General features: G+C 35.8%; 1 long non-coding RNA gene across 1 annotated transcript in view; it reads left to right on the forward strand.

Moving 5' to 3' along the window:
* LOC141376122 (uncharacterized) overlaps positions 1-3,557 on the forward strand; it is a 52,206-nt gene extending 48,649 nt beyond the window's left edge. Inside the window, exon 4 of the long non-coding RNA XR_012385330.1 lies at positions 1,735-3,557. This is a non-coding gene — a long non-coding RNA (uncharacterized lncRNA). The remainder of the gene's footprint in view (positions 1-1,734) is intronic.
* Positions 3,558-26,553: the final 22,996 nt, after the last annotated feature.

Below are 26,553 nucleotides of genomic sequence, written 5' to 3' on the forward strand. Positions count from 1 at the left end.
AATTTATTTCATTAACGGTGAAGCTGTGGGTAGCACAATCACCTCACAGCAAGAAGGTCACTGGTTTGAGCCTCGGCTGGGTCAGTTGTTATTTCTGTGTGGAGGTTGCATGTTCTCACTGTGTTGGCTATGGTTTCTTCCGGGTGCTCCAGTTTCCCCCACAGTCTAAAGACTTGTGGTACAGGTGAATTGGATAAGCTAAATAGTTTGTAGTGTATGCGTGTGAATGAGTGTGTATGAATGTTTCCTGATGGGTTGCTGCTAGAAGAACATCTACTGCGTAAAACAAATGCTGGATAAGTTCGCAGTTCATTCCGCTTTGGTGATCCCAGATTAATAAAGGGACTAAGCCGGAAAGAAAATGATTGAATGAATGAATGAATATTTCATTTATATAGACATTTATACACTGAAAAGAAAATAATATAGAAATATTTTTGCTCATAAATGGCTAGTAAATTTCAAAACTAGAGACAAATAAATGGCAAGCAACACATTAAATTTAAAATGAATTCTAAACTAGAAAAAAAAGCATACTTAAAATAAAAGAAACTTTCGAAGATAAATCCACAGTATTTTATTTATGTTTATTTTTATTTACTTAGAAAATATATGCTTACAATGTTTGTGTAAATTGATTTATTTTAAAAAAATACCTATCGACAAATCTCAGTTTCTCTCGATTTATTCTGAGTAAAATATTAATAGTTGTTTTATTCTACACTCTAAAGGAATGCATGCTGGTCCTGGGGTTGTACCTTTTCAAAAGGTACAAATTTGTACCTAAAAGTTTCGCATTAATACCTAAAGGAATACCTATTAGTACCTAAAAAGTACAAAAGTGTTCCTCATAATATTTGTAGGTACTAATACTTTTGAGGTACCAATATACTGTAGACCCTTTAAGTACAAATGTGTACCTTTTGAAAAGGTACCACCCCAGTGACTACTCGCGTATCTTTATTTCTGAGTGTGGAGAAAGGTCTGATAACATTCCTTTCAAAAATATTGCAATTTGAATTTTTTATTATTGTTATTGGAAAATTAGGGTTATTTCAATGTTTCCTGACTCTTCTGAAGTTATATAGAAATTATTAGAAACTAATAGAAACAATTATAATAATATTTTAAACCTGTTTTTCAGATTTAATGGAAAAAAACTTTATCATTAATAGTGTGCATAATAATAATAATAATAATAATAATAATAATAGTAATATTTTTTTCACAAACATTCATTCATTCATTTTCCTTCGGCTTAGTCCCTTTATTCATGGGGGGTGGCCACAGCGGAATAAACCACCAACTTATCCAGCATATGTTATAGACAGCAGATGCCCTTCCAGCCACAACCCAGTACTGGGAAACATTTACACACACTCATTTACTCACATACACTACAAACAATTTAGTTTATTTAATTCACCTGTAGCGCATGGTTTTGGACTGTGGAGGAAACCAGAACACCCAGAGGAAACACACACGTACACAGGGCAACATGCAAACTCCCCACAGAAATGCCAGCTGACCCAGTCAAGACTCAAACGGCTTTATGGCTTTATGTGTGATCAGTTGGTTTGTAAGTGAGAAATTGCTCACTGGAAAGGTTTTTTGCTTGCTTATGCTGTCACTTTTGTTACTGTCATATACAAAATCATATTTGGTAAATAAATGAAATATTTTTTGTCAGAAACAAAAACATTATTTAAGTTTTTTTTTTAGTTTTTTTTTTAGAAATTCTGCTTGTCTCACAGCAACAGAAAATACATGAATAAGCAGAAGGAAGATGAAATGTGTCTGCTGGATTGAAGTCAGCTAAAAATCCAGCCAGGAGGCTGTCGTTTCTGACCCGCTGTCAGATGTATGGAGTGGACCGTCCACTCGTTCAGTCTATTCCCATGAAGCCATGACAGATTCAGATAGCATTTGTAATCCATCAGTTTTATCTCCATTGTTTTGGCCCATGGGGTCAGTCTGTCTGCTTTAGTTTTACATCAGTACTACACACAGACACACACACACGCACACAAAACATCTTCACTGCATCTATTACTCAGACATTTCCCAAAAGAGGTCAAGAAGAACTGACATTATGAAAGTGTAAGATAAAACAGAGGGAATTATTCTGAACAACTCTTTTGTTTAAAAATCTTCCTTGTCTATTAAATATTTACATATGCCTAATTCTGTTTTACAAATATTTTATGTATGATTATAGTATTATTAATATAACTATTAATGTTGAGATCATAATAAATATTAGAAATAGGAATGTTTTGTATCATTAAAAAGGTTTTACTGTAAGTGTAATGAAATTGCTGTCACAATAATGCAACCTTGCTAAATAGACCTTTAAAGTAGTTTTTTTTTTTTTGCAATATTGATAACAGTGGTGCTAAATGTATTTTTTTTAGAAAGTTATAAATTAGTTGAATATTTATTAAAACAGAAATGGTTAGTAATAACACAATTGTTTTTTTTTCTTTTTGATGCTTCATTATTAAATCAAAGTCTTTTTTTTTCAATGACTGCATTTTCAGTAGATTAATTAATAAAATAGGCCTCGGAGCTAATATTGTCATCAGTAGACTCAATCCCTTTTGTTTCTTCGAAATACAGTGAATTTCATTTCAACGCATTCCCTTCTATATAATTTAGAATTGGTCAGTATTTTAGATATTCAGTCATAAATTGTGTCGTACATAGCTAACCTGTAATCTTATTCTGTCCCATATCATATTTAGATTAGTTTTATAAGATGCTGTCTTTTCATTTCTGCCTGTTGGTGGCCACACAATGACTAATGTGACGTCACTGTTAATTAGATCATTTATATGAATTACATACTGTGCATATTTGAATTTTGGTATCGAATGGGACTTCCTATAGTAGGCTTGAGTTTTTAACTTGTTTTGCTTTGCACTGTTTTCCTTCTTTCCCATTTATATTTATCCTTTATCCTATTGGGTAAATCATTGGGCAAATGTTTCTTTAGGTTATTTTTAAATTTAAAATCACTAGACATTGTTATATTTATTGTTATGCCCTCAAAAATAGCTTTTGTTATTTAATTATATTTGTTTGTGTGTGATTCTCTTTATGGTGTTGTCAGGGGTGAGCTGGCCATGTCATTAAATGTTTAAAGATTATTTAGGAAAGTAATTTCTTATTCTGTTCATTTGTTCTGTGCCAAATCTTTTTTAACTAAGATAGATGTTTAAATAATCTTGAGAAATGAAAGCAAGTGCTCTGAGAAAAGAGAGATTAAAACAAACCTCACATTTCATGCCCGGCACTTCTCATAGGAGTCTAGTCACATTTACATCTAATTATTGTCTTTGCCAGACATTATGAATTTATTTCTGCTGCATTGAAACCACATTTGAAAACCTTATCAGTGGTGAAGGGAGGTATTAACTTATAAATGTGGAATGTAAGGAAAACACATTACATCTGTTCTTCAAAAATTAAATCTATAATACATGAATAATGTGTCAGTATAACACATTACCAATGGCAGACTGGGTTTCTCAATTAAACAGAGGTGTTAACTCTCACTCTGTGAATGTGTTATGTTTAAGGTCAGTGAAATATGAATTAGCAGAAATAAAGATCTGTCGTCCAGAATATGCTGAGATGGAGATTACAGCTAATAACAGCTATGGGACAGTGAGCAGCATTCATGACCACAGCGTTTACACACACCTTATCTCCAGTGTACTCAGACTGCAGAAAATGGCTTCATAGTGGTGTTAGCGGATTAGCTGTGATATCCCAGAGCTGGGGCAGATGACCTTTTATAGATCATTCAACTGATACACACATTACTCAAATCAGTGGCGGATGAGGCTTTCAGGAATGGAAAACACAGATGTCAGTTTGCAAAATATTTTGGGCTATTTAGATCCCCCCCCTCTCTGTCTCTCTCTATGATATGGGAAGTATATGGCCAAAGCATTGCACATTACATAAGCAATGAATAAAATTGTGATTATATATAAAAAATAAAAAACAAAATAATCTTAAATTAATTTACACACACACACACACACACACACACACACACACACACACACACACACACACACGCACACACACACACACACACACACACACACACACAAATATGAAAAATTATAAATCCACTAGATGGCGCTGTGTACAGTTTTGACAATCTCAAATACTTTATAGGGCACACTCCTATTTTACGTGGTCACCATTTTTAAACACAAAAGCGAGGCTATGGCAGGAAGAAACCCGTAAGTATAGGATCATCACTGTAAACATTATAACAACTTGCTGTGGACTACAAACCTCCAGCTGTTGCCGTGATTTTAAAGTACAGATGTGATGTAAACAGCACTTTAATATCATTCAGTTAAGTTTAATTTAAACAAATCAAAGCATATTAACATCTATCTATCCATCCATCCATCCATCCATCTTAAGAATGTTTTGATGAATAGAATCTCATATATTTAATTATTGATTTTTTTTTTTTTTTGGATCATAAATAATTTACTATTATTTTGTAGGGCTTTATGGATGGACCTTTTTATTTTTCTGGATGGTAAAAATTTATTTCACAAATCAAAGCACATCAGTGTGTAGTAAACCAAACCAAACCACACTCTTCATTTAAACACAAACACTGAACATGCAGAATGTGTATAATATATGTAGAATTTATAATACATGTAATATTTATAGACACCAATGAACATGATATTTTGATTTGGCGCACAGCAACATTTTCTGTTTTTACAGGTAATCAGTTTTCTGATTCAAATCTGCATTTTCTGCATCACAAAAATCACAGGGTCCTAATTTTAATCAATTTAATCTATCTTTAATAAATAAATGTATCAATTTATTTGATAACAATGAATTAATCTCACTGTCTGACACCATCAATAGTAATGTATTTGTATGATCAACACACCTACAGATGAAGCAGATTTTTTGAGACAACCTTTTTTTTTTCACAGTACTGTGTCTAAAATAATAGAAAGACTCTTGAAAGGATTTTCAGTTCCACTTGAAGGACCATTAAAGACATTTGCGGTGGGATTTAAAATAAAGCTATTAAGACCTGGATTTGTTTAATTTAAACACAGATAATCATTGGGCCCGTTCACATGGTCCACTGAGCAAATCCAATCATCCCAACACCATTCATTTGGCCTCCTTTTGTGGTCTTTGTCCATTTTAGGATGACAGTCTGAGAGAGATGTTGAGATTAAGTGTTCTGGAAATAGTCTGTGGGGCTAAAGATATTTATGAGCCTTCACGTCAGTTCATAGAGGAACTTCTGCTACATCACACCTAAACTGGACAAGGTAGGAAAATGACATACTTCACAGCATACAGTGCTCAGCATAATGGAGTACAGACCATTTTGAAAATGAATATTTTTATACATTTCTCAGTGAATATAGGCAATGTATTTTGGTGCATTTAAACAAAACAGATTTATTAAACAGATATATTTATTAAAATAATATTTTATTCAAGTAAAATATTGCAAAAATAAATTACAATCTACAAAATTTCAAGTAAATGTTTAGATCTTTTTGCTTTTCTTGATTTTTCCTCTTTTTTTAAGTTTATATTAAATATTTAAAAATATTGTTTCTTCCTAATATTAATTTATAAAAAGAAATATATAAATTTAAAAGATGTATTTGAGAGTGGTGTGAGGTATATATGCTGAGCACTGTACCTCAGCATATATACCTCAAATCAGCAAATTCAGCTTATGTTTATCCATAAATATTCACAATAATTCATGACGTGCGTGATACACTGTAAAAAATGCAAGATTCCACACAATTCATTCATATTGTGCCAATACCAATCAAATAAGTTAACAGTTTTAACAAATTTATGTGGATTGAACATAAAAAAAATAAGTTGTCAATGAAATCTCAAGAATTATGTTGTTTCAGCTCATTTCAATTAAGTAGTTTGAACAAGTTAAAAAAATGTGTACATAGTACTGAAAAAAATGTCAATTATGGGGTTTGATTAACGTGACTGTGAACATTGTTGAAGAGTGAATCCATGCAAATGTCAGCCTACCCAAAAAATTAAGTTTTACCAAAATAGTGAAACCTTTTCTAAATTGTTTTTTTTTTTTTTTTTTTTACCATACTGTAAAAATCATTAAAATGTCTCTGTTAATATTTTTAAACATTTTTATTTGATTTACCAAAGTCACACAAGTGGCAATTTTACACTTCTCTCACCCATAATGGCAAAGCAGAAAGCTCATAAAAGCAAAAATGTTAAAATAAAATTTAATCAATGATTTTTGTTCTATTGAGCCTTATTTCTTTCTGCATTATTTTATCTTTCTTTGTTTTGTTTAATACACAGAATTTCTGCAAAGTATGTTGAATACGCATACTTTTTTTACACCCATAATGCATCATTATTTTCCTCATTTAAAATATAAATATATACATGTGTACAGATTGATATTTTTCTGATCTCATAACTCTGTAGTTAGTTGTTTTGTAAAATATAAACCAATGTTTTAGTATAATGTTGACATATACTTTCTCTGAATTTATTTTTTTATTTTTTTACTGCAATTCTCACATATTTAACACTGGAATTGCTCTGAAGCATGTCTTTTCAGTAATATGCAAGTTGGAAAAAAGTTACCGCTTTAAATTTTACGCTGAATAAAATTAACTTTACAAACAGTGTTATTCTATAACTAAACAATTCATTTGGTGTAAAAAAAACAAACAAACAAACACTATTTATTTGTATTCTTAATTAGCATTGCCTTTGTGATTTTGGTAAAACTGAACACATTTAACACCTCATTTTTGGTATTAATGATTTGAATTAGACTTTGCATGTTGTAGGTGATTTTCCCTCAGACTTTGGCCAAGATGCTGTAAATTTGCCTAATAGCGTTTAAATGGATGTGAAGTGCTTAGAAATGTAAATCATTAGATCCTTCCTGCTGTGATCTTTAGCTACTTTTTTGAGTTCCCAAGTCAAATCTTTCATCTACAAAGAGACAGACGATGTAGATGATTATTATCAACATTTCCCTCATATCTTATCATCTCCACTTTTAAAAAGCTTATCAAAGTGATGCACCCTTTCTGCCTTAACACATGTTCATGTGATGTTAGGAATAAATTATCAAGACGGTGCTATTTATTTAGCCTTTTAAAAAGATAAGTGATAACATAAAACTTGATGTAGAGAGAGAGAGAGAAATTAATAACCATAACTTTGGTTGAGGGTATCTATCACAGACTTCATAAGAATGTTATGATTTGTGTGAAAGCAACAATAACTATGTGAAGTATTGCAGTTATCACCTGATGACAATGAGAAGGCAGGTTTGTTATCCGTGTATTCTCTGTTGACTAAAAGTGAACATCAGAGGTATGAAATGCAATCAGAATGAAGTCTCCTGAAGTGTTGATATTACCCGGTGTCTTTAAGAAGGCAAACAGACTATTTGAATAAAGCAGTGGAAATGGCGTATCAGTAGTCAGGGCAGGTTCTGTCTGAACGCATCAACGTGTTCCTGCTGCTGAACGCAGTTGTCATAACGTGATGGCCTCATAATGTATTGGGCCACTTGTCTGACAACACTTCACCCAAAATAAACTAAGCCCAAGAGGCACAATCCATCTCACTGAAATGGTGCAATGAACTGTCTGTGTAATTTCACTCCAAACTAGCAGGGTATCTTCATGCTGCGATGACAGAGAGATGAAGTCATACATCATTTCCATCTGATCAGAATGTGTGTGTATGTGTGTGATGAGAGCGGCAAGAGATGTCTAGGTAAGGCATGTTGTTAAAGGAAAGGTGTGAAAGCATGCTGAAATAACTTAGTATGTGCAGAATTAAATCTTATGTAATATAATTCTGACAAACTACAGTGTATTACCACTGCACTATTGCTACATTACTACTATTCACTATTACATAAAAGAGATCATGTGATGCATGCACAAGGTAATTTTATTTATTCAAATTAATTTTAAATCTTTGTGATGCTCATGTTATTTCAACCTTTATTTGCTCCCTTTCAGCCAGATAATAAGAAAGAACCAACTTTCCTACCACAGCTATGCTACATAGATCTACATAGCCTTACTGCCTAATGACTACAGCCCCATTGACACCCTCTCTCATTGATGATTTTAACAGTTGGATGTGCCAAAACTTTCGAGAGGGGCCTGGCTGCAGACCTGGTGCAGTGCAATCTGGGCTGCATCCAATGCTTTTTAATGGGCTCACCTAACCCCACCCCTGGTCCACTGGTCATTTTGAAAATGAATATTTTTATACATTTCTCAGTGCATATAGGCAATGTATTTTGGTGCATTTAAACAAAACAGATATATTTATTAAAATAATATTTTATTCAAGCAAAATATTGCAAAAATAAATTACAATCTACAAAATTTCAAGTAAATGTTTAGATCTTTTTGCTTTTCTTGATTTTTCCTCTTTTTTAAAGTTTATATTTAATATTTAAAAATATTGTTTCTTCCTAATATGAATTTATAAAAAGAAATATATAAATTTAAAAGATGTATTTGAGAGGGGTGTGAGGTATATATGCTGAATTAAATCTTATGTAATATAATTCTGAAAAACTACAGTGTATTACCACTGCACTATTGCTACATTACTACTATACACTATTACATAAAAGAGATCATGTGATGCATGTACAAGGCAATTTTATTTATTCAAATTAATTTTAAATCTTTGTGATGCTCATGTTATTTCAACCTTTATTTGCTCCCTTTCAGCCAGATAATGAGAAAGAACCAACTTTCACAGCTATGCTACATAGATCTACATAGCCTTACTGTCTAATGACTACAGCCCCATTGACACCCTCTGTCAGTGCATTGATGATATTAACAGTTGGATGTGCCAAAACTTTTGAGAGGGGCCTGGCTGCAGACCTGGTGCAGTGCAATCTGGGCTGCATCCAATGCTTTTTAATGGGCTCACCTAACCCCACCTCTAGCCCTACCCGTCACAGTGACGTCACTAGCTCCATTTGAGTGCATTGTGTCTGACATTGCATCGCTGAGTGATGCAGTCTCAGCTTGCATCATAAAGGCTGCATCCAGATACTTTCTCCAGTTAAACAAAAAGAAAACTGAGGGAACTTTAGAACAGAGATGAAGTTCTCAAGGTGAATGCGTATCTTGGCTCTAAGGGTCAAACAAAAAAAAGAAACTTGGTGTGACTCTGTAGTCAGATTTGAGTTTCAGTAGTCATATCAAATCAGCACACTATCATCTCAAAAACAATGCAAGAATTAAATGCTTTGTTTCCAGTGAAGACTTGGAGAAACTTGTTCATGCTTTTATCAGCAGCAGGGTGGACTACTGTAATGGAATCTTCTTGGGCCTTCCCAAAAAGACAGTCAGACAGATGCAGCTCATCCAGAAAGTTGCGGCCAGGATTCTGACCGGAACCAGAAAATCAGAGCACATCACACCTGTCCTCAGGTCTTTACACTGGCTCCCAGTTACATTTAGAATAGATTTTAAAGGGCACCTACACTCAAAAAAAAAAATGTTGAATGAACATGATTTAATCGTGGCACCCTTTATGCATCTAATCCAATCAAGTAAACCTGAACTGCTTTGAACATGTTGTATGAACACAAAGCACATTTGTAGATAAAACATGGTTTCAATATGTCAGTCTAACTTCTTTGCAACTAATTGACTCAAAATGTTTGTATTGTGTTATTCTAATTAAAATTATTATAATTTACTCAATGTAACACTAAAGCTTTACCTTTAACAAAATTATGTCTTGTTAAATCAGCTAGTAAATTTCTTGTTCAATATTGTTGTTTAAATTCATTCATTCATTTTCTTGTCGGCTTAGTCCCTTTATTAATCCAGGGTCGCCACAGCGGAATGAACCGCCAACTTATCCAGCAAGTTTTTTTACGCATCGGATGCCCTTCCAGCTGCAACCCATCTGGGAAACATTCACACACACACTCATACACTACGGACTCACACACACACTCATACTACATACACAATTTAGCTTACCCAATTCACCTATACCACATGTCTTTGGACTAGGGTTGGGCATCTAAGCTATAATGCCGATTCGATATAAAGAAAACGATCCGATATATTAGCGATACATTTGTGACATATTGCGATGCAACACGATACGATTCACACCCATACCACGATACAATGCGATAATTCAGCACTAACTTATTAGATCAAGTTTATGAGATGATGTGAAAGAGGATGCTGTGCCATTGATTGAGTTTGATTATTTATTAACCAAGCAAAACCAAGACTTTTTTACAAACTGGCTTTTCTCTTAGAGCCAGAGTGTCAGTTTACAGTAGAGGGCCATTTCAGAACCTATAACACATATTATTTAAGTATTTTCAAGATAAACAGAATGTATAAGTGCAATATATATTATAAATGTATATTTGCACTCTTTCAACATAAAGGTTTACCATTGCACAACAAGAATTGTGATTTAACTTTTCAACTATAAAAACAAGTTTTACAAAGATATTTTGCCACTGATTATTCAAAACTTAAGGTCGTGAACTAGCAGTGTTATGCTGCTTTGAAACATCACTGTCACTGTAAACAACAGGCTAGTAAAAATATAACAAACCAGCAATCTTCTTGCTGTGAGGTGGTCAAACTACCCACTGTGCCACTGTGACACCCATTATTTTTATCATTATTATTATTATTATTATTATTATTATTATTATTATTATTATTATTATAATTAAATAAAAATTAACAGGAGGAGGTGTTTAAAACCTTCGTTCTCCGTGACACGGCTGAATATCTTTGCAGATGAACAGGGCCGGCGCGTATAGAGAGGGCGGCAGTATAGAGAGGGCGGCGTCCGCAACACCCCCCTTACCACCCGCATCCTCAGTTATGTCCGCGACACCTCCATCAGCGCCCGCTTGTCCTCAGTTATATCCGCGCATAGGGCGGCAGAATAGAGGTCCGCGACACCCGCGCGTCCTCAGTTATATCCGCGCATAGGGCGGCAGAATAGAGGTCCGCGACACTCGCGCGTCCTCAGTTATATCCGCGCATAGGGCGGCAGAATAGAGGTCCGCGACACGTCACTTCATTTTCATAACCGGTCACTTTCGTTTTCACATTGGGGTTGAGGGCGGCGTGATCGTCCTCTGCCTAGAGCGGCAGTTCAGCTTGCTCCGGCCCTGCAGATGAACAATGCAATAACATCCGTTATTGGCATAGAGCGCAAAAAAACTGTTGCGCATGGAAAAAAACTTGCAATGCTTTTCTCACCACTTTTGGAGCTGGTAGCTGAAGCAGTGCGAAAGCCGGGGATGCAGAAACACTGGAAGATGCTTCCACAACAACACCGTGGCGCCGCTTCAAGTGAGATATCAGATTAGTCTTACTGCCCACGTATTTTACAGATGCGCGGCACATTTTGCAAATTGCATCTGTCCTGTCATGTCGTCCATCCTTAAATCCATAATGTTGCCATACTTTAGATTTAAAACTCAGTGTGGAATAAAATGTTTGTTTTGCTTCTCGCGCTTTCTGAGGGCGCACCAATAGCTTCATCCGCACACCTGATACACTGAGTTGTAGTGTAAGTGTACACATCCGCAAATCCGTTGCTAAGGCTTACTTTATGTAAGTCGATTAAATTATGCGCCAAAAACAGGTTGACAACACTTGTTAATAAATAAAAAAATACATTCTATATTAAAAATATAAGCTGTATCTTGGAAAAACCGATGCATCTCGCAAAAACCGATGCATCTCGATTTGCTTCCAAAATTTCATTCATCCTCTGCTGCTCTACCGATGCACTCGCATCGTGCACCCGCATGACCGCGTATCGATACATATCGATTAATCTTCCCATCCCTACTTTGGACTGTGGGGGAAACCGGAGCAAACACATACAAACTCCACACAGAAACGCCAAATGAGCCGAGGTTCGAACCAGCAACCCAGCGACCTTCTTGCTGTGAGGCGAACGTGCTACCCACTTCGTCACTGCCTCACCCTGTTGTTTAAATTACATTTTTTAAATTACAATACTATGAAGCAAGATTTAAAATTGAGTAATTTAACACAAAAAGGACAGAAAACATGTTTTATATATATATATATTTCTTTTATTATAGTCTTTAGCAGGCACCAATCACATTTAAACAAATTTCTTCTTTAATATTCGGATACAAAATGTTATATAATATCAAAATTGTAATATAAAATGTATAAGAAACATTTAGCCAACAAAATAACCTTGGCTCTTAAGAAAACTGATCTCCAAGCAATACCTGTAGGACGTTAACATCATTTTTTTTTACCAATTGAGTTTAAACAGCTTTCTTCACTTTGGTACTCCTATTCAAAATGTAAAAGTATAAAATGTATAGGAAACATATAGCCAACAACATAACATGCATAACATTCAAGCTCTTGGGAAAAACAATTCCCAAACTGTGCCGAAAACACGCAGTGATACTTCTTCTTGTTGTTTTCGTATGGTGACATCCAAACGCACTACCGCCACCTACTGATATGCGCGAAGTGACTCTCCAGAGTGAGAGTTGTCGATTGAAGCATCTCAGTCTCATTGAATCAACATGTTCTGATCAAATTCATTTGATTATTTCTTGATTTAGTTTCAAATAACGTGAATTAATCATTTAACATACGTAAACTTGATTTGTCCTTTTCAATCTGACAAATTTTTATTTTGTAAATCCAATACATGCCTAGTTGATTTTTTTGAGTGTAGGTTGCCCCTTTTTTTAGATTTATTATGAATCATTTGTGTCTCAAGAATGTGTCTGTAAAGTTTCAGCTCAAAACATCCATAATTTTTTTTATTATACCTTTTATAAGATTCTGTTTTATACATTTGTGCACTGGATGTCGGTTTTGCTGGTCTGCGCCTTTAAGTCTAGTCCTCCCTGCCCACCGTTTGTACGTGCCTTTCTGCGTGCCTTTATCTTCTCCCTCAGCTACATCAGACAATAAACAGACATAAAGGAAGCAGATCTCATGTAGTGTTTGTGAGAAATACTACAGTAAGAACTTTACCCATGATTATTTGAGGCATTTGCTGTGTTAAGTTACAACATCAATGTCGTTACAAAGGTCTCGCGCACACACACAGACACACATCCCCAGCATGGACTCAATAAGCACTTACATACAGACAGCGCATTTAGCTTTGCACCCTTTTTGCATGCATGTGACAGGATACAGGCTAATCTCCACAGCTATAGGGGTATCTGTTATGTTAATGTACAAAATAAACCTGATTTAACGTCCACAAAGCGGGATTGAAGCATCTTCTTTCATAATTGTTCTAACACATGACTGTGCTGATGAAGTAATTCTGAAGTAAATCGCTGTAATTTATTACACACATGCACTGTTTTAAAACATTTTAAACTTGTGAAACTCACTCTTGATCACATTTGATGATGATTGATGATCCTAGCGAACTGAACAGACCCTTTAATCCCCGTTGCATTGCGCTCATCTTCTCTTGTTGATCTGATTATACACGTGACTACCGGGACATGTTACGCAGCTGTCAATCAATATGGTGGGCGGGGGGACGTGCACTCCTACGTCAAGTTGCTGTCGGTCTGAAAACCACTCCACTTGGTCCATCGTTTTTATGATGTTAAATTATAAAAAAAAGGACTAAGTACACATATTTCTGTCCAAACAGCTTGAAAAGTAGATTTTTCCCCATAGATGCCCTTTAAAGTATTATTACTGGTCTATAAATCACTAAATGCCCTAGAACTTCATTACAGATACATTACAGATATGCTGACTGAATACAAATCTAACAGATCACTCAGATCTTTGGGATCATATAAATTAGAAATCCCAAGAGTTCAGTCAAAGCAGGGTGAATCTGCTTTCAGCTACTGTGCCCCCCGCTGCTGGAATCAGCTTCCAGAAATGATCAGCTGTGCTCCAATATTTGGCTCATTCAAATTTTGACTGAAAATACATCTGTTTAGCTGTGCCTTTACTGAATGAGCACTGTACAACGTCCGACAGATCACACTATTGTGTCTTTCTTTTCTTTTTCATTCTTTTATAACCTGTTTTAACACATTTTAATCTGTTTTTATCTATTTTAATAATTTTTATTAATTTATTCATTTTATTATTTCTGTTTATGTAAAGCACTTTTATTTGCCACTGTGTATGCATATAAAATGTGCTATTAAAAGAAACTTGCCTTGCCTTGCCTAATCTTACTCAAAATGCAAATTCTATTGAATTTTTAATATTCTTTCTTTCTTTCTTTCTTTCTTTCTTTCTTTCTTTCTTTCTTTCTCATTTCTTCGCTCTCTTTCTAGCTTGAGATGCCTTCATTGTAGCTGTGATTTGTAATTAAAGAACAAATAATGGATGGTTGTCACCTTCTATTCTTGTGTGTGGAGTGTAATTGAGCCAGGCAGCCAGGAAGCAAATTATCATTGCCGGAGTTCAAATTAATGGATATTTGTCACATGCTTTGATGTAGTCGAACCAAGTGACCAAGTTTGTTCCAGAACCAATTAGTTTGTGATGTATAATCCAACATCCTGGCAGTTTCAGTGATGTTTGCCTGTTTTTGAGAATGCTTATTTTTTATTTTCTGCTGCAGACTAGACTTAAACCTTGAGAAAAGTGCCTTGAGTGCTTTGTCTGACTCAAAGTGGTTCAGTGGTTTAGCCTCAAGCGCACAAATGGTCTATTTTTCTCCTAAATTGTTCTAAAACATCCCTCGATTGTCAAAATAGTTAGTGAAGTAAGACAAAAACTAATTTCCACAAACTATAGGGCAACTTCTACAGGCCTCTGTAAGTGGGAGAGAGACGAGAGCAGTTTCTGGGTTCAGGTGCCAGTGGGATAAATGATGCATGAGCAGCTGTCCACTCTGGCACTTAGATCTTTCACAGCTGTGTTTGAACACCATTTATTGTTGCATTTTCTCCATGCCACACACACAAACTGTTGCAGCATAGAACTGAACATGCTAATAAGGCAATCGCAATGGACAGAGCATTCTCAGGTTTTCACAGCTTGCGGCTGACCTGATTCCCACCTTGTCCTCCTATACATTACAAAGTCAGATGGTAGACATGGCCTAAATTCACTGCATTTCAACTGGGAAATATCTGTGACACCATTAATGTAGATACAACTTGCAGCAAATTTGCCTTCATCTGGCATTTTATTCCTTTCTAAGTGTGGTGTATCAAGTTCACAAATATTTCTTGGTTCATCTCACTCTACCTGTCATTTCCACAATTTGAGCTAGAGACTCATTCCTTTACATTTTGATGTTTGGTTGTGCTAAAAGCCACAGCAAATGGATATAAAATGGCTTTTTAACATTTACTGGGAATATTGCTTCTATTTTCATCCATTAGCTGTAGAATCTCACAGCCTGACATGACCACACATGTCATGACCCACTGAGGAGGTGCAGCATATATTTAAAGAGCTTCAAAATGCTGTTGGCTTTTTAAAGCTTTACAAGACTCTATAATATGGATGCTTCTTACATTGCGATACACGTACTTCAGTAGTTTAATATAACAGATCAGCAAAGGGGAAACTGACATAGGTTCAAACTGTATCCCATGAAAATGGCTGGAATGTTGGTGTCCAAAATCTATAAGTGTGAAGTTCTGTGATGTAACAGTCATTTGTAGTTAAAGTATATAATCACTTCGCCATGCGCTTGGAATATTTTTTACAAGTTCGTCAAAAATATAAACCAGTTGGAAAATGTCTGGTGATAAGTCACTTGTTGAAGGTAGCTTCAAGTTTCTTGGCTAACTTTAATAGTGTAATCATAAACAAAATATAGTCTATTACAGTTTTTCCAACTGCTTACACACATTTTCAAAACATTATCACCTTTCGTCAAAACTCTACACACAATTCCCAAAACTGTCCACACAAAATGCAAAATGCAATAAATCCTTGTCAGAATTAAGCATTTGCATGAAATGTCAAACACATATTTTAAATCAGTAAATATTTATATATGGGATGTAAACACTGTTTATGTACATCTCGTTATATGCATCTCGTTTATATACACTATGAACAGCAGCTACGCTAATTATTCTGTTTATTCTTTATTTCCACCTGGGTATATTCTTCCCGAAGCCCTCAGACTATGCAGCACAACTGATTCGATCCAAGACCAGCGATAAGACGATCCCATTGTTTCCATATCCTGGACCAGGCCTTATCCTGAGCAGCTACTGTGGTGGCCATGGAGGAGTGGAGAGCATTAGACTGATTCCTGTGACGCTCCAGGGTCAGACGAGTCTTCGCTGAGGTCCAGCTTCCAGCCTCCGGCGCCTATACTGCAACTCTGCACAAGACATTTGGCCAGTGGAGAAATGGTCATACCCAACTGAGCTTGGTTTCTCTGGAGGTTTTTTAGTTCTTCACTTTCGCAAATTGGTGAAGTTTTTTTCCTCGTCGCTGTTGCCACAAGCTTGCATGGTTCAGGATCTGTAGAGCTGCACATCGATGGATTGCTCTTCAGTGTTTGGACTCTCAGTAGTGATTATTAAACCACACTGAACTGAGCTAAACAGAACTGAACTTAATGTCTGAAAACTGAACTACACTGTTTTAATTTACTATGATCATATATGTGAAGCTGCTTTGACACAATCTACATTGTAAAAGCGCTATACAAATAAAGGTGAATTGAATTGAGCTGTTGTTCTGAATCTAAACTCTTTGCTCTTTTATGGGCTTATATCTACATTTCTATACAATGTTATACCGTGAAAGTAATCTCCTGGGAGGAATTACAGGTACACTGTAAACATCAATGCAATGAAGATACAGAAAATATGTATAAGGCCAAACATTACTGGTGTATACAGTAGCATACAAACCATAAACATACTGTGTGAAAAAAATAAATAAAAACAAAACAAGACAAAACAAAAATATGTTAAGTGAAAGAATATTCTCCTAGGGAGGAAGCTTTACAAACTTAGGATACATTATACTTGCCAGTGCCAGGCTGAGAAGATGTCCTCTATTCTTTTACAAAGGAATGTAGGATTTAGAAAATGTAAACGTACGGTAGGTACAAAACTACAAATTGTGATGGGGTGGCAAACCAGTGTTTTTTTAGTTTTTTTTTTTTTTTTTGGACCAGAACAGCCCTGTCCTGTCAACTTTGACCTATTTATAGGCCTGTACTATAGCGATTTGTTAGTGATTTGGACTGGTTGTGTTTGTAAAAGGAAAACAAGTAGCTTCTTGTTAGATGTTTGTGTTTTAGGTAGAGAATTGTGTGTAGTGTTTTGAAAAAAAAAAAAAAGAAGATTTTATGCAAATGAAAGTTTTTGCAGTTAGTTTTTTTGTGTAAGCAGTTGGAAAAAACTGTAAAGGTCATAGTCAGCAACTTTATTCCGGTTGAGCTCTGAAGTCACCAAATGACTGGATAAATTCTACAGCATTTCAGGATGAGATGTGTGTGACGCGTTGTTACATGATCTGCCTGGGAACAAAGCTATCTTGGCATCAAAACTCCTAATGGAATAAAGGAATTAGTCAGGTTTCCAAAAGCAACATTGAACACTTATCTGGATCAATTAAACGCTATGTTTTCAAAAGTATATTGAATTAATTTTTACACCCCTTAACATAATGCTGAACGAAATGAACCATGACTTTACCTGTCCTTTGGTGAAAGCACAGTGAAGGTCTGGCTGTGCAAAGCTAATGCCGAGGTAATGAAACACTAGCTTTACATTAGATTTTCTTTATGTTGATACTGTACAGTTTAAACCTTAAATGCACTGTTTAGAAACAAAACCCACGATGACTCATTTTCCCTCTTCACTTGTTTAAGTTTGTCCTTGTTCTCTGTGCACATGTGGTTGCAGTGGATTTTAGTCATGTGGGAACCAGTCATCCAGATGCTGTGTGATTCTCAAAGGTGACACGGAGATGTTCTTGGCACAGCTGGAACTGTTCATGCTCTCCTCTAGATGGACTCAACCAATGAGCTGATTTAAAGTCACTTAAAACAAGAATTACCAAAGTGCACAGCCTTAAGGGAATGTTTCGAATCAACATTAGCGGCTTGTTTGGTGGAACCTAGAATGTTGTCTTGGGCCATGTAGTGAAGGGACTTGCTAAATGCTTTAAACGTATGTGAGGGGAGGGTATCCATAAAACTTTGTCCTAGATGAACTTGTTCATCTAGTTGTTGCCACTTGTGTTTTCTTATAGTTTTTCATTCCGTGTTTTATGAGGACATTCAAATCCATTGCATAAAATATTGTACTGTATTTAGATTTTGAGATATTAGACCTTTTGTTGGTGGCATTGTGGCTCAGTGCCTCAGAGCAAAAGGTCGCTGTTTTGGGGGGTGGGGGTGTCATTGGGGGGTTATGGCATTAATAAAATGTAACTGAATGAAAGTGAAAGTGACAAACTGCAGTTAAAATCAACATTTTAAGAATTTGGCAAATAATTAAATTACTGATGTCCTTGTAAACACACTGCTTTCTCCCCTGCATCTGTGTGTTGTTTTGCCTCTCTGAAAATCCGTGTGTGCTCGAACGGAAACTCCCCTTTTCATGCAAAGTTATGCTTTTGCCAGCCGACATTCTCAACTAAACAAATTTGGACTCACCCACTTTTCTGACTTTTTTTTAAACTAGAGGTGTGAAAACACTTTGCTGAGACAGGGGGGTTCATGGCTCTTTAATACATGATTTGTGTGTTGTGTAAGGATATTTTTTTCACCTATAAGCCAGAAATTGTAATGCTTCTCTGTTCTTTCCAGAGGCCGAAGTTCAAGAACCTGCGTGAAAACTGACACTATGCAACAAAACAATAAATTGTTTATTTGAAAAGTCTTTTTTTTAAAAACCCCTCTCCAATCATCTCTAAGCCTGCTGGGGCGAAAGGACCAGGTCACTTCATATTTCGCATTCACTTCATCTTTAGAAATCATGATTTTCATTTTTTCAGTTTTGGTGTTATTTTGAAGGTCTCAGCATGGTGATCTCTGTACCATTTCAGCAATGCAGATTAGAATACAGATCTTGAAAATTCTGCTCTGTTGTCGGCTGCTACCCTGCTGATGTCTCTAGAAAAATTTGTTTGATTCAGATACCATAATAGGACACCTCATCCTTCATTCAAGCATTGTATGTCACAATAGAGACCAGGCCCGGATTAAGAACTCAGGAGCCCCTGGGCACATTGTCTTGTAAGGCCCCCTACCCAGCTGCACCCCTATAGTTAAATTTTAAAAAATAATAATAATATAATAATTTGTTCAGTAAAATGAATCTATAATTTGTTGCCCACATATTTAAATAAATTATATATAGTACATATATAGTTATAGTCTACACTAAAACTAGTGAAAATGTATGTTTTTTAGTATACTTGTTCAAATTCACTGAAACAGTACTATATATAATATAGTACAAATATATTTTTATTTTTATTTATTTATTTATTATCATTTTTAAGGGTATTTTTAATGTATAACTTTTACAAACGTATAAAGCATGTTATTAGTATGGTATATAACACACAATGCCTCACCAATCTAGTTCTATGAATCTGAGTCTTTCATAATAGCCTGCACACACTTATTAATGATTTACTGTCTCTCACCTCCTCTCCCTGTATTTTCTCTACTCTCCTTGTGATAAAGAGTAGGCAAACAGCATAGATCAACTTGATTATAAACCTAAAAGTATCTGAAATCACACACACTATACCTCTACTCCTCTCTGGTTTCTCTCCTCTTCAGGGCCTTTCTCTCTCTTTTTCTCCCCCTCTCTCTCCTTTTTCTGTCTGTCTCTCTGACATGTTGAATCCAATCCAGTCCACGCTGCGCTGCCGTTAGCCTCCTCCGCCTGGTTAATGCTACCTTACTCATCTAACGTTACCATAAAGTTTTCTTCTATACCATTGTTCTGCTGATCATAGGTCTGTTTACAGAAGGTGTGTATGGAACATGCCTCAATAGAGATGCCTCCTCTTCTCTTTCTCTCGCATTTCTCTCCATCTATTAAAGGGTCACGAAACACCAAAACACATTTTTTGAGCTGTTGACAGTCGTATATGTGTCCCACACTGCTAAAAACACTATTAGGACACCTATATTTCACTAAAAAGTGTAAATTGGTTGTTTTTGCGTTATTTCAAGCAAATTCGTACTTCCGGTTTGAAACGAATTTTTGAAGCTGCGTCACGGCCATGACATAATAGCGTTGTTTTCCAGGGTGCAGACTGGGCGTCTGTGCCAGAGTGTGTCTTATTACGTTTTACAGTGTGTTGCATTAATGCATGAGTAAGGCTTGGTTCAAACCAATCAGCGCGCTCTATTGTGCAACTTCATTAATATTCATTACTGTCATAGTGTTTAGACGACAGAGACGCCACGTTGTATTGGCAAAACAAGCGTGAAGTGTTGCTTTTATAGTTTGCTGCCGTTAAGTTTTGTTTTCATTTTCTCCGTGAGAGCGCAGCTGGTGTCACGTGTGGATTAACAGTGTAAGCGACGCTTGACAACAATAATTTACGTGTCTAAGGAGGATTATTGTTTACCTGAGAGCTGTTCTCATCTGCAAATGCTGAGATCCGGATTCGCTTGTAGTCTCCTCTTAATAAAGACGCAGCTCTAGTTGCTGGGGATTGTCCTGTCTCTACAGATTTGGTAAGTGAGCGACCAGTGCTCTTTGTTTATTCAGTTCGTATTTTATTCGTATCAAACAAACTATTGCAATACGTGTAAGTAAGTTAGCACTACAACCAAACAATAACCTCGTGTTGGATTTTGTGACCGGAATAACACACGCGCCTTTCTGACACTACCTGCCGTGTGCATCTAAGTTTCCGGGAAATGCAGAGTTTTTTTTTCTCTCATTCGCCGTGCGGTATCAAACATTGCATGAAAAATACACGCTTACAGCAGTTCCTCGAATCAAATATCCCGTTTGTCGCGAGGGACATGAATGAATTCCCTGAATGAAAGAGCCAAACTGCAGTTAAAGTCCACCATTTAATAATTTGGCTACGACTACATATGTCCATGTAAAAAGTCACTTTGTCCGCTGTGGTTGTGTGTTTTGACTCTGAAATTCAGCGCGCCCAAATAGACACTCCCACACCAAGCCTCTTTTCTTCCTCCGACACTCCCCCCTAAACAGAGCTGGACACGCCCACTTTTCTGACTTTTTTCCAAAGTAGAGGTGTGAAAACACCCTGCTGAAACGAGGGGGTTTCATGGCCCTTTAAATGTTCTTCACAAAGACCCATGAGGTTTGGGAGAATACGGGTGAAGTAGGGCTAGTTGCGGCAAATGATGATAACGAACAGAGTTCGGAAGATAACATTGTAGATACAAGTAAATTCTATTAAGATGTTGCTAACATTTAAAACCAGGTGGAAAATAACTGTTTATAGAATATGATCACTATTCAGATGCTTTTACACATATGAAATGGTCTAAACATTATTAAATAGCCTACCCACGAGACACTTGTGATGTTATATTACATTTGCATTATTTTTTTTACAAAATGTTTCCTTCCTATAAAAAAATAACAATATTTCCAATCTGATATGTAATGGGGAGAGAAATTTGCAGTTAGCCTAAAAAGACACTCCGATATTGTTTTTTTTTTCCTCCCTCACAGGGGCCCCAAGTGCTCATAAGCCTCTGCTCATAAGGCCCATTGGTTAATCCGGCCCTGATAGAGATAAAGAGGTTATCACAGCAGTCGTTTCACAACAACACTTTAGCATAGTGGAAAAGACTAAAAGCAAGTAATACATGTCCATTAAGTTCTGTGACTAACTGTGTGAAAAGATCTTCTTTTTCATTACTGCATTATAATTATATTTTCCAGTAACATCACTGCAGGCATTTTGCCTTTTAAATGGGGTTAAGTATTTACTTCTCTATGTATTTACTTATTAGCTACATGATGAAAGATAAAGACATTTTTATAAATGAAACTAATAGTAGAAAAGAAACGATGATAAACATATTACTCTAATGAAAGATTTTATCCATTTACAACAAACCAAACCATTTCATTTGACAAATATCATGCACAAATGAGACATCTGAAAGCAACCCCCCTGCTGACCTCTGTGTGTGGTGTGCACCATAAAGAATTAATTGCTGTATATGACGTTATTTTGGATAAACATTACTCGCACCACAGCAGACATCACAAATGCTTCTGCAGTTCTATGAGGATGTGAAACAACAGCTAAACAACTTGATTGATTCATCTCCTAAAGGTCATTTTCCCCCATTTCCTCATACGCAGAACTAAATATGGTAATTAACCATAACATTAGCGCTGTCTTTCTGATGGCACGCTTTCAAATGTTACATCTCATTATCCTGTGGATCTGAACAGACATTTGAGGTATTACTGTGCTGAGCAAATGAGCAGTAATGGCACTGGAGACCCTCTCGTCTACTAATGGACTTCCTCATGTATCCTAATGCTGCTATTATCACTGTGTTGTATGTGTATTGATGCTCGTGCTCTTGGCTGGATTAGTTTGATCTGTACTATGGCCGCCTTTGAAGTGGGATGCCGTTCATTGGTAGATCCTGAAGTACTGACGTTAGCAGGAATATCAGTGAAACTTTTTCCCTGAACTTAATCAATTCAGTTCATGTTTGGTGTCTTGGCATGTTCTCCTGTTTGTAGCAGCATATCGTTTTCCCACTTTAACAGATGTTTGGTGACCAACAACATCTGTACTTTACACCAGCATGAGAAAACAGAAATGGAAAAAAAAGAAAAGGAAGCCACTGAAGATGTTGTGAACCCACAAGAGACCGATCAGCCTTTGTTTTGCCCAAACTTCTCCCTGCGTTTGCCGTCATCAAGCAGATGTGTTCTGCAGCTGGGAGAGGGTCCAGAGAGGACCGGCGCATTCAGTGTTTCCACGGGCCATCCTTAATCACAGCTGCTCCCATTGATTCAGAGCAGAGCACACAGCACACACAGAGCACACTCTCACCTCGCATTGCTTAAATGGACTCTAGAGAATAACCTGCAGTTTCTCCATTAGCAGTCTGCTGCAAACAACTATACACACATATATTTCTGCCAAAGATTTGCTCGTGTAAGATAAATTTGTAAAATATTAAAAGATTACAGTAATTCTAGGCTTAAATCTGTAGTCTTTGATTGCATGTTTGACATGTTAAATCCTCCAATGAAATTCAGTGTCAGAATATTTCAGACAATTTCTTCTCTGTGTCTAGTCTTACGATGACGTCTCACGTCTCACCAAGAACCAATAGAAGTTGAAGGGATAATTTACAGTTTGAACCCAAAGAATGGCCAGTCTGTCAGATGAAGAAGAGCCGGAGTCAAAGATTCAAATAAATAAAGTTTACTGAAGATAGTTTGCAGTTTCTTCAGCACTCGCAATGAGTTTGTAGGCTTCTCTGCTCACATATCAATAACAATTAAAAGATCAGAAAGGGTGTGATTCAGATAACAGGTTCTGATTTGTTAAAACAAAGATAGACAATTCTAAATATGTCAATGCGGGGTCAAATCTGCAGCCAGATAAGAAGGCGACAGGTGACCTGGGTCCATAGACAATTCAGAGCTGGTCTCAGACCTGTAGAACTGACACGTCGGATGCATATGCAGTGCATAATTTGTGAATTGTGAGGTCCCAGAACAGATCAGGGGTGGAGAGGTGCCGTGCAAGAAAGTGGATCGCGGGTTGGGGGTTATGGTTGGGGGTTAACTGGTGCGGTGGATGGCGGAGGGGTGTCGCGGATGATAGTGAAGAGTTGGGGGGCTGCAGAAGAGACCGAAAGTTAACAGCAGACGGGGGAGGAGGGCAGTTGAGGAGGGGGATCGGTAAAAAGGTGCCAGATTTCAGATTTCAAAGGTGCCAGATTTGGCGTGTTCCGGCACAAATCAAGCCCTGCATATATACAGGAAAGAGACAATCTGTTATAAAAAACAAAACAAGATTGTTTCTTCTTATTCTCTCAGCTGTCTTATCAAACTAGTTCAAACACTAGTATAAACATCATTCAGGCAGCTATATTCATAGGATCATCAATCATCATCTAATGTGATCAAGAGTGAGTTTTACAAGTTTAAAATATTTTAAAACAGAGCATGTGTGTAATGAATTACAGCGATTTATTTCAGCTTTACTTCATCAGCACAGCCACATGTCAAAACAATTTTAAAGGAGGACGTTTCAATCCCGATTTCTGGTGGTTAAATCAGGTTTATTTTGTACAATAACATAACAGATACCCATACAGCAGTGGAGATTAACCTGTGTCCTGTCACATTTGCGTGCAAAAAGAGTGCTAAACGCGCTATGTATGTGTGTGTCGTGTTCACACTGTGAATGTGTGTGTGTGTGTGTGTGAACTTTGTAACGACATTGTGTGTGACTCATCGTTGTAACTTAACGCAACAAATGCATCAAATACTTACTGTAGTATTTCTCACAAACGCTACGTGAGATAGCAATGTGTTGTGGAAAAAAGATTCTGGTCTGCAAATTATTCTGAGTCTCTAAGTCAAATTTTTCGAAAAATGACAAAGTCTGAGATCTCTCTGAAGTCTTTAGGCAAAGCAGTTTGTTGTTACAGCATCAGTAATGACAGAGACAGGTCGTTCGAGTGTCTCCAAACACAGGCTTGCACACAGTTTAAATACATTTCTGTGTCTTAATACTCCACCCAAATTTACACATTATACAAACAATACAATAGATAATAATAATAATAATAATAATAATAATAATAATAATAATAATAATAATAATAATAATAATACTGAAATCACTCAAATAAGCATATAAATGAGAGTAATACATTCATCAGAAATTCATCAAGACACAATAAATTCCCTAACAAATGGCACGTAGAAACGGTGGGCGGGGAGGACTAGTCTTAAAGGCACAGTACAGCAAAACTGACACCCAGACAACAAAAAATGTATAAAAAAGAAGCTTATAAAAGGTATAATAAAAAATCTGATGGGTGTTTTGAGCTGAAACTTTAAAGACACATACTGGAGAAACGAAAGATTCATAATTAATCTGAAAAAGGGGTAACCTAGGTGCCCTTTAACACATAATTATGCAAATAGTAAAACAGTTGTTTTCAATCATCAAGCCATTCAGTTCCACTTGAGGTCTCCATGGCCTCTGACCTAGTTTGGTATCTTATGAAAATAAAGTTAAAATAGACAGACAAAGAGAGGAGCAAGGACACAGAACATTCTTACACTAGGCAGTGTGTTAACTTATTTCAAAGCTAAATACTTATTCAAATAAGCGTATTCATAAGTGTCATTTTATAAGTATATATATATATATATATATATATATATATATATATATATATATATATATATATATATATATATATACAGAAATCCGAATCCATCAAAGTGCTAAAATGTTAGAGAGAGTGTAGGAGGAAGAGCTCTCTAATTTCAGGTTGGATCGTGTTTGTTTTGAAACATGGTCAAATAATTCTTAGTAAGGGGGAGTTCATTACTTTAAATGCTAATATATTTTGTATGACTACTCACTATGACTCACTAACTTTAGTTTCATTTTAAAAGGTGACAATGCTATGAATGAGTCTTGTTGTGTTCATCCATCTTTGATGCACCTTGAAGGTTGTACAGTCTGATGTGACAATTGATATCTTACAATTGAGATACCCACTAGTCTCAGATTAAATAGATCCAGCTTTGGATTTTCATGCAAGATCTGACACATAATATACTAAATTATTTTTTTTCTTTTGTTATCCAAAAAAAAAAAAAAAAAAAAAAAAAAAAAAAAATATATATATATATATATATATATATATATATATATATATATATATATATATATATATATATATATATATATATATATATAATTGTATATATATATATATATATATATATATATATATATATATATATATATATATATATATAAATCTTATAACCAAAAGCCTGTTACATCAAGCCTGATGCCAAAGTTAACAATCTTCTATCAGCCAGGAAGCTGACTGAGAAAAGACAGAGAAGAGCAGAAGCTGGAGACGAATTGGTGAGTATGAAATGGGCAAAGCGTTTTTGAATAATCTTGGCACAGATCCAGCAAATCTACATTCATTTATATCCAACAATTCCTCAAGCAATAGCAATGGAAAATGACTGCTTCACATAGTCCTGTGATGTTAGAAACCTTGAAATAGACATACAAGACATACACACAAAATTAAACAACAGTAACCAGCACTGCAAGAGCATAAAGAGTAAAAAGAATTATACATGAAACATAATGACCATAATTACAAATAATTAAATGATAAAACAAAACAGTCTCTTAAATGCTTATAAATTAACAAATTAAGACAATAAAAATAATAAAAACAACAATAATTAAAGGAAACATTACAACAATAAATGTATGATTGCTC

Source organism: Danio rerio, chromosome 9, assembly GCF_049306965.1.
Source record: "Danio rerio strain Tuebingen ecotype United States chromosome 9, GRCz12tu, whole genome shotgun sequence".
In the NCBI taxonomy this organism is placed as follows: Eukaryota; Metazoa; Chordata; class Actinopteri; order Cypriniformes; family Danionidae; genus Danio; species Danio rerio.